This window comes from Chiloscyllium plagiosum, chromosome 17 (genome assembly GCF_004010195.1).
Source record: "Chiloscyllium plagiosum isolate BGI_BamShark_2017 chromosome 17, ASM401019v2, whole genome shotgun sequence".
NCBI lineage: Eukaryota > Metazoa > Chordata > Chondrichthyes > Orectolobiformes > Hemiscylliidae > Chiloscyllium > Chiloscyllium plagiosum.
Genome location: NC_057726.1, coordinates 36793749 through 36807569, shown reverse-complemented (window position 1 = coordinate 36807569; position 13821 = coordinate 36793749). Strand labels below are relative to the sequence as shown.

Below are 13821 nucleotides of genomic sequence, written 5' to 3'. Positions count from 1 at the left end.
TTAAAGGCAAGTTATATTCTTGAAGCTGACACCTCTGCAGAATGTGTATCATGTGAACTTGGAGTACGTGGGAAGATGCAGGTTATAAGAGTCCACGTGCGATCTATGAATATAGACTTTGTTTCTGTCCGCCTTGTGCTGTTTTTATCCCCGTGCATAAGTTGGAAATAAACTTTTTTTGTGTGTGTGCACCGGGCGTGCACTGGCATTTACAGGTTGTCCCTGACCCTGGATGTCTGCATTTGACTCGATAGCGATCAGGGATTTTTCTTTCACACTATAAATCAAATCAGTAAAGAATGTCCATTCTAATACTGCAAACTTACAAATGTTATAAAAAAGTGAAGCTGTGACTTGGGTGGACAGTTGTATCAAGAGTTCAGAACACCCATTTCGGCGTCTTGGCTTAATGCCCCGGGAAATATGGAGAAGTTTGACAAATATAATTTCTGTTAGTTTAGCATTTTTTTATGGTTCCCTCTTAATTTTGTTTATGTCAGAGGAATTTGTGGGAGTATATAGTTAGGGGACATAAAACGCATATATAATCCGGTTTCCTTCCAGATTTTAATTTGTATCAGTCATTCAAACATGGAAACAGGTTTACCTGCAAGAACGCTGAATGACACGGTGCAATTCGACGTCTTGAATGATCTGTCTGTTGACTTTAATCATGCGCATCAGACAAGCCTTTATTCATTGTCAAGCCTTCAAAATCATGTGTGTTTGTTCTTAGCATGTTACCAATGTCACATTCGAGCACAAGCTTTCCAACAAGATGCCCATTCCAGTATTTTGATACGTTATTTTATTACTAAACGTTTTCCCATAATTACAACACAATCATTATATAATCCCACAACAAAGCCTCTATTGAGGCACCAGCTTTTTTTTTGTCAACTAAGGGACACTGAATCCATAATTGCATTATTCAGCCTTTTGCTATTACATTCAGTGCTACAGAAGCATAACCCGACCAGACTGCGGGAAATCTGCCGTTTGTAGCACTTCCAGATCATACACCTCCCAGGCACTGAAAGAAAGTAAACCAGCAATTAACTGAGTCTTAAGTTTATCCCAGAAGTTTACTGATAGAAAAATCGAGATGGATTTTTCCAGATGGACCAGAATTGTTACCGCACACAGCCCACTGTGACGTTTCCCCCTCGAAGTTTAATTACCGTATGCTAATTTCCCTGGTAGCTACGTGATTAATTAAGAAAATTATATTTTGATGTTCACTTGAAATATTTCAATTTTTTTAAATGTCGCTCCTGTGCACAGTCCGTGTTTAATGCTAGTCTTATGAAGCTCTGCTGAAGACACTTAATGTTTATACGCAACCGATTGGGAAAAGAACTAGCTTATTTACATTAAATACGCGACAAGGTTACAGTGGAGATCAACGTCATTTTATCGCTGATTACTTCTCCTAAGCGCCGAAGCTGTGACTGATGCTTGTGACCCACTGTCCACGAGGATTTCACCTCACAATCTTGACGAGAAAATACTTTCATAGTGTTGTTTTTTCCCCTAAAGGTAAGACACTAGTTTGTAAAAAGGATCAATTTGTATCCAGCGAAAACGGTACAGCTGCCGCTGGCAGGGAGGTAGTCAAAAGCTAGATGTGTTATGTCTGAATAACAAGTCTGACAATCAGAGTGGGGATAGGGAGAATGATAGGACCTAGATTTAAATAAGTGTGTTTACAGGAGCTCAAGGTCAACAGCAGCCTTGTTCCGTCTTAATATTAGCAGTCGCTACGTTGAGGAAACATGGTAGACTATAGAACATTCTTTGTACGTTATTATATCAAGCGCTGAGCTTTGGCTCATCAAAGCTAAATGCCGCAAGACCTATCTAGTTGCTGTGAATTATGCCAAGACGACAATGGAGTGCTTTTTAATGGTACAATGCATTTCACCTACCAGATAGGGGGAGTCAAAGCTAAAACATGGGAATGTCTTGTGATGTTCTGTGATCAGTATCACTGAGCGCGTTTATCCCGAAAGGGACAGATTAAATAAAAGACTCTTTCTCGGGATGTGCGCGATAGAGTTAGCAGAGCAATCCTTAAAGGGCAAACGTGACACGCAGAGCCACTATTTCCCCCTCAGTGCAAGAAAATGATCAAGTCAATCATGTGGACATGCTTCATTATTCATTGAACACAATCTTTTACAACGCTTCATTTACGTGCAGGAGTTTCTTCAAGGCTTTGCTGTTAAAATTAAGGTAAGGAAGAAGGATGCGCCGGGTCGTGTTGAGATTTGGGGGCACCCTGTGCCCAATTTGAGGAGATTTAAAGTCAGTTTGTACTATTTTTTTGTTTCTTTGTACGCAGCGCAACGGGGCCTACTTTTCCACCGTGATTAAAAAATACAGTATAATTAAATATCCATGCCAGTGACGTTTGCATGCAGGGCTGTCAGGGGAAAAAGCAGAAAATAATAAAAGCAGCCGAGAAGCCATTGAATGGCGCTGTAGAACTTGCGTATGTAAATCATCCGTTTTAATTTTAAACAACAAAATATGTTGCTGCCTTTAATAGCACAGTGGGAATGAATTAATCCAGTTCGCAAACGAACAGCCGGTTGAAGTGCTCAACATTCCACAGTTATTCACAATGCAAAATGGCACTCAGCCAAACTTTTGGCGAATTTTTTTTATCCACTTAACTTTGTTGAGCCGCTCGCATGAAATCCCTCCACCTCCAACCGCCCCCCCACCACCCTCCCCGCCTCCCTGCACCCCCCCACACCCCCGCCTCCTGCTGTTGTTACACAGGAGTCTGGTGCCTCCGCGTACCTGACTTTGCACTCCATCCAGAGCAGCAGCAAGGTGTCCCCCCCTCCCCTCCCCAGAGTGTGGGCCATGTGTCAAAACCGGAGGGACAGGCGAGCACCGCCGCGACCTGCCATTTTGTACTCAGACCGACCCTTCAGTTGGGAGTCGTAGCCTCGCACCAGCCGCCCAGTGAGGTTGTGGCACTTCTGAGATGTTTGAACTGTCCCAGTCAGATCGGAAGCGTTTTAAAAGGGAACCAGCACATGCATGGTCAGGGATAGGGGGTGTGGGCAACACAGGTTGTGTGGGAAACACCTGTTCGAGTCATCAAGACTGTAATTCCTTCTCAAATGTGAATGTGTTTGTGTGTGTGTGGTGGTGGTGTGGGGGGGGGGGGGCGGTGTAATGTTTAATTTACCTTCTGTACATTTGGTTATCCCGACTCCCGCTGAATTCTTCCAGTCTAACATTTCGTTTTAAAAGTCGAACGAATGGGACTTTACAATGACAGAGGTACACACGCCCCAAGTACTTTTTTTTGGTGGGGGGAAGCGTCTCCCTTTAAGTCGGGGTTCGTTGGAAAAATAAAAAAAAAACGAGGTTAACGCGATGGTTTCAATATCCCATCTGTTGCAGCCATGCACTCAACACGAGCAAGAGAGAGCCTGGAACAATAATGGAAATAAATGCATGTATTCCACACATCCGTGTGTTCATTAAGGAGTGCCAAGCTGCGCTCCACATTAACGAGCGGGATCGCCTTGCCTCTCTCGGATCTATCTCTCTGCAAATCCAAGTGCAAAGCCAACGGCTGCTGCTCTTTTGCCCGAAGTAGTTGTCGAGAGCCCGGGAGTTGGAAGTGACTGGGAGCCTGCAGCGGCGCTGGGCGCTGTATTGTTTAACGGTTCCTTTTGGCTGTTTGTGAGTGGGATAGTGGCGGGTGTAGACGTGATTTGTCAGCTCCGGGGCTCTGCTGCTTTATTGTACAAATGCGCATGATAGAGTGCTCGGAATTTCAACTGCGATCGCGCCCTGTGACCCGACCGGGGGCCCTTGGCCAAGTCTCGGCCGCCAAGCATTCAGAAGGCACGGCCAGACCCCGGGATCCCAAAGTGGGTGTCGTGCTCCGGGGGAAAAGAGCTCCGCTTTCTCCGGGGCTGCTGGCAGCCCTGGGGGTCGCTTGCAAAAAAAAAGGGCTTTAATTAATTTCGAGAGAGAGACATGGTTTGAAACGTAACGCTGACGTCGTATTGTAAATCTCTCTCTCTCTCTGTGTCTGTCTCTCCCCCCATCCCCAGAGCAGTATTGTGTTGAAGCTTACTGTACATCATCGCATTAACCTTCATCTCCTTAGCCTCTTACACTACATCTCATGAAACTTGTCGTGCCCAAAGGCGAAGTGATACGGAGGGGGCCGTGCATGATTGTTAAGGTAAAACATCTTCTGTACCAAACTCCCACCTCCCCCCACCATTAAAACAGAAAATGACCCGAGCGACCTGCAGCGGCAGCTCAGCCGCATGTGTTCCAGCAGCAAAGCCTGTTTCTAACATTCCAAAGGCTGGTGCCATGGGTTATTAAAGTACAATAGTGGGACTTTTTTTTAGCCTGAGGGATTTTTAGGTTTTCTGTCGACTTTCATAACTTCCCGCCTGCTTACAGGTGAGGCGGAGTGCTGGAATTTCACACACACACGGAGAGCCTCAAAACAGAAGTGCTGTCAATGAGGGGAGGGGAAAGGAGGGAGGACAAACACTCATTTGCTAACACTTTGCCAGTTCAGTCTTCACTGTTTACAGTCACCGTGCCACAATAGACTACAGACTGCAGCTTTTTTTTGACCGCGCAGCAGTTTGACGCCCCACGCCTTTAATTATGCAAGGATCGTTCTTTTTGAGAGAAAAAGAGAAATCTCGCTGCAGTTGACGCGCCACTTTCTCAATCTCCTCCCGTTCTCAACGTGCCTACTCCGATGTAGTTTAATCTGTAGAGCGATCAGGATATTGCCGAGGAGTTTTTGTTTGGGAGGGAGGAGAGAGAGAGAAGCCAGTGCATGGTGGTGTCTTTGCATCTTGTTCGGTTTTTCTTTTGGTCTCTTGAAAAGTTAGGCAGCGTCTGGTGGCTAATGTGGGAGAGAAGTGCACATCCATTTCCAAGACATTAGTCGAGTGGTTAAGACCTCTTCAGTTGACAAGCACTAATGCTTGGCTGTTTCACATATGATGTCATGGTGATCCTGGGAGTGCAAATGTCTCCTGATTCCACCATTAAACGCCTGGCTGATTTGCCTGATAATGATAGCATTGCACCGCCAGACAGACAGTTCCAAACCCTGTGAATTAGCATCTCTTGACCAGAGAGGGGAGCTTGATCGCTGCAACAATCGCTTGCTTTCTTTCTCGTTTGCACGATTTTTAGTCCCGGAATGGGGGTTGGGGGTGGAAACTACTCAAGACATGATACACCAGTTACCTTTGGAAAGGTAGCATGTCTGCAACTAAGATAAATGTAGATTATCTCTTCTTTATGGCCTTCCGGATCGTTTTATAGCCATATCTAACTCATTAGACTCGATAAGAAACTAGAAAGAAACTAACAACAGCGCTGCCGGTGCAAAGTTACGGTACACTTGACGAATTGTTATATAGCGTGTTTGTGTTCCCTCAACTTATGTGTTCTTTGTGCCGTACCATATAATAAAAAAAACCTACGGATCGACTTTGATACTGTCCCTGATTTACCAAAAAGAAAGCATATACCATCCCAAATGCACAACTGGGTGCCTGTGTGCACGAGACATAACTGCAATATTAATGTCAGATTATTGTTTAGTGCGAAATTCGTTCCCTTAATTCAATATGTCAGTATCACAAGCCATGCGAAGGATTACGGTTATTGTTACATTGAGTGACTCACTTAAAATTCATTTTTAGACTAACCCTTGAACAAACTTTCCTTTTAAGAGTTAATAGTTATTTGAATGTCTTGTCAATGATACACACCCAACATTTTTATGCACCGTTCAGACAATTCACTGCTTCTTGCAAAATCATTGAAAGGAGGGATTTATGGTACTGTGTATTCAGTTTTATATCTCATGATGGTAAAACCAGACAGTCATTAAGAAGAGGAACCAACTTCATAACAGAGGTTCCTTTTTTTAAAAAAAGATCTAATTGGCGCCAGAGAGTAAACAGGTTGCCTGGGCCACTGGAAGGAATTAACTGTGAATTTCCTAACTTCGTAGATATTTCGGGGATGAGTTTTACGGGTGTGTGTAACCAGGCTGGAGGAGAGTGAAACAAGAAATAATGAGTTGGTTATCAAGTGCTATTGATGTTGGTCATAGACACGTCGCAATGAATAGAATTAGATAAAGGAGAACGTCAAAGTGACAGCGATCACCAGAACATTTTAAATGTATATCATTAATGTGACTCCTAATGATCTGAAATAATTATGGGTACAAGAAATGTAAAATTCATGGTTCAGTCCTTATGTTTTCCCTCTATTATTGAGTAGGAACTTAGATTTAGTTACACCCTCTTCAGAACACGCCATTGCAAAATATTTCATTTATCCTGTTATAGTTTCAAATACTTTTCCATCTATCCTGTTGAACAACTTGATTGCAGTGCCGTGAACAAAGTTGTCCATATTTATAGCTCCTGAAATTTCAGATGTTTTTGGAGTCTTAATTTGTCGATTTATATTTATCCAACGTTATCACTGTTAACAATACTCTACTACTGGATTTAATATTTCATATGCGGTGTTATCTCATTTTGGATTAGTCAAATATTAACTACAAAACAGAACTACAACAGGCTTAAAACACCTGCGAAGATGATTTAAAAACAAAGGCAAAGTTATGGAACATAGAACATGATGCTAACAACAGTGAAGTAATAGTGCTGCCCAATCATCTGAGCTGAGGTCTTTTCGTCAACTTTCTCAGCTGATATATATGCATATATGTATATATATGTATATATACACACACACACACAGAGGCTATATGAATTATAGAGCTAATATTTCCAAGTATCGAAATGGCACCAGTCAATTGTGAACAAAGTTGATTGCCAATGGCATAAGTTCGTGTTACATCCAGAGTTGTACTAAATTGATACCAAATTGTATCCATTTGGTAGGGAGTTTTGCATGAAATACACAAATCACTGCCTTTGCTTCCGTTGAACTCTCAGAATTTCAATCTTGAACCACGGCAAAAGTCTTGGCTTATTACTGATTTCCTTTGAAATCCAAAAGGAGGCAATAATAAGCACTTCAACACAGAACCCGATGAAATTGGATGCTTTGAAGAATTTTCCTTGAGCCTTAGTGTGTTCCAGACATCCATTTTTTAACCACATGAGATTTGTGTGATATTAAACAATGATGTGATCATGTAACCAGTGAAGTCATTTAATGAATATGCAAGTTGTCTGGTGATATGCAACAAGGTATAAAGTAAACATGAACCTCTCTGAAGCCAGCCACTCACCAAATAAATTTGCGAAACGATGGATCAAAATCTTCTGATTAATAATGTGGTATTCTGAACATCCAAAGATCTAAAAAGAAAGGATATGTTTTGAAACTTTTAGCAATCTTACAATTAGCATTTGAGATATTAATTGATTTTCTTTGAAATAACAAAGTTGTATTGCTTCCATCTGCACATCACTAACTGGTCTATTGTGATCTCTTGGCCTCTCACTTGCATTCACACTCAGACTTTTCCTAGACGCTGAATTGACTGTTCAGGATGGTCATCACTTTACTGACAACAATTACAGCTTCATAAGTTATGAAGATTCCTATGGTCATCAATTTAATCTTTCACATGCAATTCAGCAATTTGTAACAATAATGTAATTTCTAGTTATCATGTCCTTTGGAAAATTGCCTGACAACACAATCTGCTACCTTTTATGGGTTTCATTGTAATACTACATATTGTGTCCCTTCAATGTGGAGATGAGTTTCACAATAAATTAAACATGCGATTTTGACATTTCATCATAAAAATAATCTTCAGATTGTTTTCCAGAATACTTTATGCTTTACCTTCCACAATTCAACATTACCATGTGATTTTTTTTGCCATGGACAAGGCAACATATATGACATAACTGGAAATAACTATTACTGCTACTAAAAGGCTAAGGTAATTGAACAAATTCCATCAATTCTGTGGCTGGCAACAATGGGTGCCAGCAGTAATTGTAGCAACTCACAACTAATAACTGCCACTGAGCATTCTGTGGTGACAGTTGTTCAAACACACCACAACAAAAGAGCAGCAAATTATATTTATAAAGTACCTTAAAAGTAATGAAACACCCAATGATGCTTAACAGGAATTTGAAAATAATTAGAGACCAAGTCATAGAGATGTACAGCATGGACACAGACCCTTTGGACAACTTGCCCATGCCGACCAGATATCCCAACCTAATCTAGTCCCATTTGCCAGCACCTGGTCCATATCCCTCTAAACCCTTCCCATTCACATATCCATCTGGATGCCTTTTAAATATTGCAATTGTACCAGCTTCCACCACTTCCTCTGGCAGCTCATTTCATTCATGCACCACCTTCTGTACGAAAACGTTGCCCCTTAGATCTCTTTTATATCTTTCTCCTCTCACCCTAAACCTATAGCCTCTAGTTCTGAACTCCCCCACCCAGGGTAAAGACTTTGTCTATTTCTCCTATCCATGCCCCTCATGATTTTATAAATCTTTCGAAGGTCACCCCTCAGCCTCCGACACTCCAGGGAAAACAGTCCCACCCTATTCACATAAAGTAATATTAGGGCAGAGGGATAAAAAGTTGGTACATTGCTGACAGTTTGTGACAATTGAGCATTTTCATGCTGACTGTTACCATGTCATGCCACTACCTGACAGAAGGTTGTGATGAGGGGTGATTCACAGGAGTTGTGTGATCTACTGAATTATACAATGACTGTTGCCCTTTTGGGCTTGGATTGGAATCCAATTAAGATAATAACTTGTAAAATGTTGATGTAAGATGAGTTTGAGAAATTACCATCCATATCTTAGTGAACATTGACTACAACACAAAACTGTTCGGAATGTGACACTGACTAACCATGGCATGGGTGAAGTGGGACTCAGAAAATGTCACATTGATTGAGTATGAGGCATTTTCCTGACAGTGACACTGATGTACATTGGGCAAAATCATTTTGAACTTACAGATCTGGGGTAATATTATTTAAAATGGACACTACTCTGAAAAAAATCACAAAGGAAAAATATATAAAAAAAGATTGTACCAGAGAAAATTTCACTATTAGAGTTAAGCTTCTTCACATTTTTGCAAAACCAAAAATTATAATCAAAATCCAATTATTATGAGAGCAAAGAACTCTATGGAATGTTGCAAAATATTATATTTATTCTACTAAAGGTAGAGATCTGATAAACATTGGACATTATTAGTTTCGGTCTCCCTATTTAGGAAAGAGCATACTTTGCGTTTAGAAAAATCAGAAGTGATCTTATTCAAACACACAGATCCTGAGGGGAGTTCATAGGATGGATGCTGACAAGATATCTGTTCACTTATTGGAAAGACTGAAACTAGGGACACAGTTTAAAAATGAGAGGTCTCTCATTTAAGGTGGAGAGGAAGAGTTTTTTTAATCTGTCAGAGGGTCATGACTCTGTGAAATTCTCTTCCCTGACAGTGCTGGAAGCAGGGGTACTGAATATTTTTAAGGTAGAGATTGATAGGTTCTTTATCCACAAGGTAGCTAAGAAAATGGATTCAGACCACAATTAGATCGATTCTGACCTTGTCTAATGGTAGAACCAAATGGGGTACTCCTGCTCCTAACCTGTATGGGATCACCTTCATTTCAGCAATGAGCATGCAGTATGTTCAGTAATCTCCTGTGCTTGCAAAATATACGCTCGGTTTTGATTTGAAAGTTTAACTTTCTACTATTCTAACTATATTTAGAATCTACTACTGGTTCACCTACAACTTGTGCTTTACTGCGATACTAACAATGAATGATACATTCTCATTTAGATCTTCAGCAGGAAGTCCAGATTTGGTTGTTAACTGCTTTCCAAGGTGTCATGCACTTTCAATGTTCCTGGGTAGATTGTGCAGGTTGGAAGAAAGGAAGCATTAATGCAGACAATTTTCCAACTCTACTAGGTGGCCTTATTTAAAAGCTGATTGTGGTCAGCATAAGGACAATCCTGCAAACATTCACAATCCTGACTACCAACTTTTTCACCTCAGTCAACACAGCATGAGGGTTGGAAAAAAGATAGAAGAGACAAAATACTGGACGTCAGTAAAAAGGAAATAATTTCTGATTTTAATTTCACCTGGATATGACACTATGCCTTACACCTCATCCAGAGTTGTTCAGCTTTTCAAATAATTTCATGTGATTGCCGTCACTTTTTTATACTCATATTATTCTTCAAGTAGAATACTCTTGATTCTGTTCTGGTTAGGCTCAGTCGTCTGTCATTTGTGAGCATTTTCTACTCAGCTGGTTCTGTATCTGATTCGTGATCTCTATTTGATGTCAATCAGAAACTGATTCCAGTGTGCTTTAAACAGGAACACGGTGCTTATATACAAGCCATTGTGTAGCAGAAGTTTTGGATTAAAAAAACATTTATAAAGCTTAATCAGAATTGATAAAGAGCCATGTGTTAACTTTTATGTGAGATCTATTTGTCATTCTGATATTGTGGAACTAGAGCTTTATTGTACGATTTCTCCTAAGCAGAGAAGTAAAAGGAATCAATGGCTCCTTTGTCGAAATCGTGTCTTCCTAGAAGATTCTTACCTGCTGCTTGGCATTGGTGAATTTGCACTATAATCAAATAATTTGATCAAAAACATATGCAAGTCACAGCAGTTTTTATATAATTTATTGTGTTAATGAACCAGCTCCTGACACACATTTTCTGTGCAGTTAATGACAATCCCAAAATAAATTGCTGAATATGGTAAAGCCACCAGTTTTTTCCATAGATTAACTGTAGCAAATTTGCTTTGGTGTTGCAGTTGATTGTGTGACACCTTGGATCAGAAATATATATTGCACAGGAAAGATAAGAATAATTTTATTATTATTAATACTTATTCCAAATCCCATCACAATCCACCACATTTTTAAAGTATGGAAACTTCAATAACAACTAGCATTTATGTAATATCATTAATATAGGAATAAATACTTCAACACAGTGTACTCGGAGAGAAAGTGACACCAAACCCAACATGGAGTATTAGCCTGGGATGATGAATAGTTCATCTAAAATAGAGCATTTTAAAGGATGTTCTGAAGGAAGAGAGAGTGGTGGTGTGCCAGAATGAAGGGAATTTAAGAGTTTAGAACTTGTACAGCTGAATGCATAGCACCAATGATTGGGTAAAAGTAGTGACTGAAACAAAGGAAACAGACTTTGAGGATTGCAAGGTTGTTGGTGGGATGTCAGGCAAAGGAAATTTCATAGGTAAAGAGATGTGCAACCATTGAGAGATTTGAACTTGAGGATAAAAATTTTAAAATGAAATCATTGATAGATAAGAAACTACTATAGGTCAGTGAGCACTGTGAAATTGACAACTGGAACCTAGACTGTGTTAGAATACAAGCTGTAGAATTTGGATAAACTCAGGTTTATGGAGGGTAGAAAATGAGGGCCCAGCCTGCAGTACCTTGAAGTAGTTGTGTTTCAGGGTAAGAAAAGCATGAATGAGGATATCTCACAGATGAGATAGGGCTGAAGATGACTGTGTTATCCAATTTTGTGATAGTGTAGATTAAGAGTCAGAAGCACAATTCAAGGTCAAATCGGATGTTACGGTTGCAAATGGTTTGTTTCAGCCTGAGATAGTGACCATTAAAAAGGTGTGGGGTGGGGGTGTGGGTGGGGTGGGGGGGAGGGGAGGTTGAATGGAAATGAAGGACAATGGCTTGTAATGAAAAGGAAGGAATATAACAATCACATGGGACATTACTTCGTCTGGGAGATGGGATCCTGCTGGCAGAGCAGAAAGTCGCACAGACTCCGGAGAGGTAGGAGAGTGTCGGCTATTCTAGTTATGTGATGAGGACAGGCTCTCTTTTATTTCACTCACTATTAATAGTATCTGTGGTCCCTGCAGGCACCCATCTTGGAAATGCTCTGTTCATGTGGCCAACTGTGATCTTCCTAAAAAAAAGAAGGCTGAACTACCCTGGTCATAGAAATTAATCTTGAACCATGCTCCAGTACAGTAAGATTACTCTCAATAAAAATAATGAGAGGCGACTATATTCTGGAATGCAAAGTTATGCTGCTCTTGGGTCATCCTTCTGGCCTTTTGTGGAATGTAACAGCGAAATGTCTAGTCTTCCACTAGGTGGGTCCTTCCATGTTTCAATGCTACCAGCTTTCACTTGTTGGGGATCCGATGGCCCAGTTGCATAATCCCAAAAGGTCAGCTGCATGCATATTGTTCACAGCCTTTTTCTGTTCATTCACAGGATGGGGCTGCCACTGGCTAAACTAGCATTTATTGCTGATCTCCAATTATAACTTGGAGATAGGTGGTGACCTGCCTTCTTGAAGTTTTGCAGCCCATATGGTGTCGGTACACCACAGTGCTGTAGGAAGGGATTTCAGGTTTTAAACATACTGGAGGAATGGCAATAGGGTTCCAAGTTAGGATTGTAAGTGCTTTGGAGAGTAATTGACAGGTGGCGACAATAGATTACAAGTTCCTATCGATTGATGTAGGTTCGCCATCTCATTGCTATTTGATAGCTGTTAATTCAACCACCCATTTCTACTGCTAGGGTTACTGCTCATCTACATCTCTCCAATTCTATGGTGCTTCGTGCTATGATGCACTCTTCAATGTTGTGTTGTGCTAAATTCTATCCAAAGTGACAATAGAAAAATATGTTTATTGGGTGGCAAGTAGAATGCACAACTAAAATTGCAACTGTTGTGCTGCAAAAAGAAATCAAATTGAGGCACTTCTTTATTCTCTTGACTACTCAAATAATATACATTTTGCAAAATTTCAACTTTATATTTTTGTAAAACCTTTTTTGAAATACATGAATTGCAGTTAAATTATACTGGCCTACAAAACAAAACAGTTTAAGATTAAATGCAAGAGACTGTTTTATAAAGTTCCTTATTATGTCCTTTGGATATTCAAAAACACTGAAGTGCATTCCTGTTTATTTTGTCTATGGTAATCATTCTGTGTACAGCAATATCCCATATGATATGAGTAATCAGTTAACTAGTTTTTCATTGTACATGAAATCAGGAAATTTACTTGCTCTTTGTCATATAGTTCAACAGTATGTTGTGTTTATAGCTCCAGAGGTAGGACCAAAATACAACACCAGCAACAATTCTACACTCACTGAAGGGTGTCAAATAAATTTTGTGCTTAATTCACAACCTTGGGGCTTCAAGCTACAACCTTTCATATGGAGAGAATAGAGCAGGAAGCATACCATAATTTTCAAAGTGTCCTGGGTTTGTGTGAAACGTTTTTGCTTTCTGCAAATACTCAGAAAACTACTCTGCAATTAGGTGTGATAATTGATAACTGATCATATTACTAAATGAAATGGTTAATCTAATACAACCCAAGAGCCTTCATTGGTGAAATTATTGCTTAAGTTTGCACAATAAAATTCCTGGTCAGTGGACTTTATTATTGAATTAACAATAATTGTTTTGATATATTTTTTCTCCCTATTTTCTGCTATTTCTCTTCCATTGTAGGTTACCTGCTAAGACACATCACCATTGAGTTGTGGGACAATCTAGGATTTGAGTCTTGACATAATCACCGTCAGAACTATTCTACTGTTGGCTGGCAAGACATATTATTCAACCACGGTGAGACAGCTGATGCTGTTTTAGTATTTATAAATTTATTGTCAAATCTTCAATGGAATTAGTGTGATGATGTTTGTGTATATTAATAGAATTTTCATATGCTGGGGAGGCT

At 40.1% G+C, this 13821-nt stretch overlaps 1 protein-coding gene across 12 annotated transcripts in view; it reads left to right on the top strand.

Moving 5' to 3' along the window:
* Positions 1-851: 851 nt before the first annotated feature.
* The window catches only part of znf536 (zinc finger protein 536), a 579146-nt gene continuing 566176 nt past the window's right edge, over positions 852-13821 (top strand). For 3 of the 12 annotated variants that reach the window (XM_043706860.1, XM_043706858.1, XM_043706862.1), the window contains exons 1-2: positions 1587-2235; positions 13593-13709. The gene's annotated coding sequence lies outside the window, so the exon portion shown is untranslated. Of the gene's footprint in view, positions 1540-1586; positions 2236-4146; positions 4220-13592; positions 13710-13821 lie in introns of those variants that run through there. The other 9 variants (XM_043706857.1, XM_043706854.1, XM_043706861.1 and 6 more) reach the window with 6 other exon arrangements.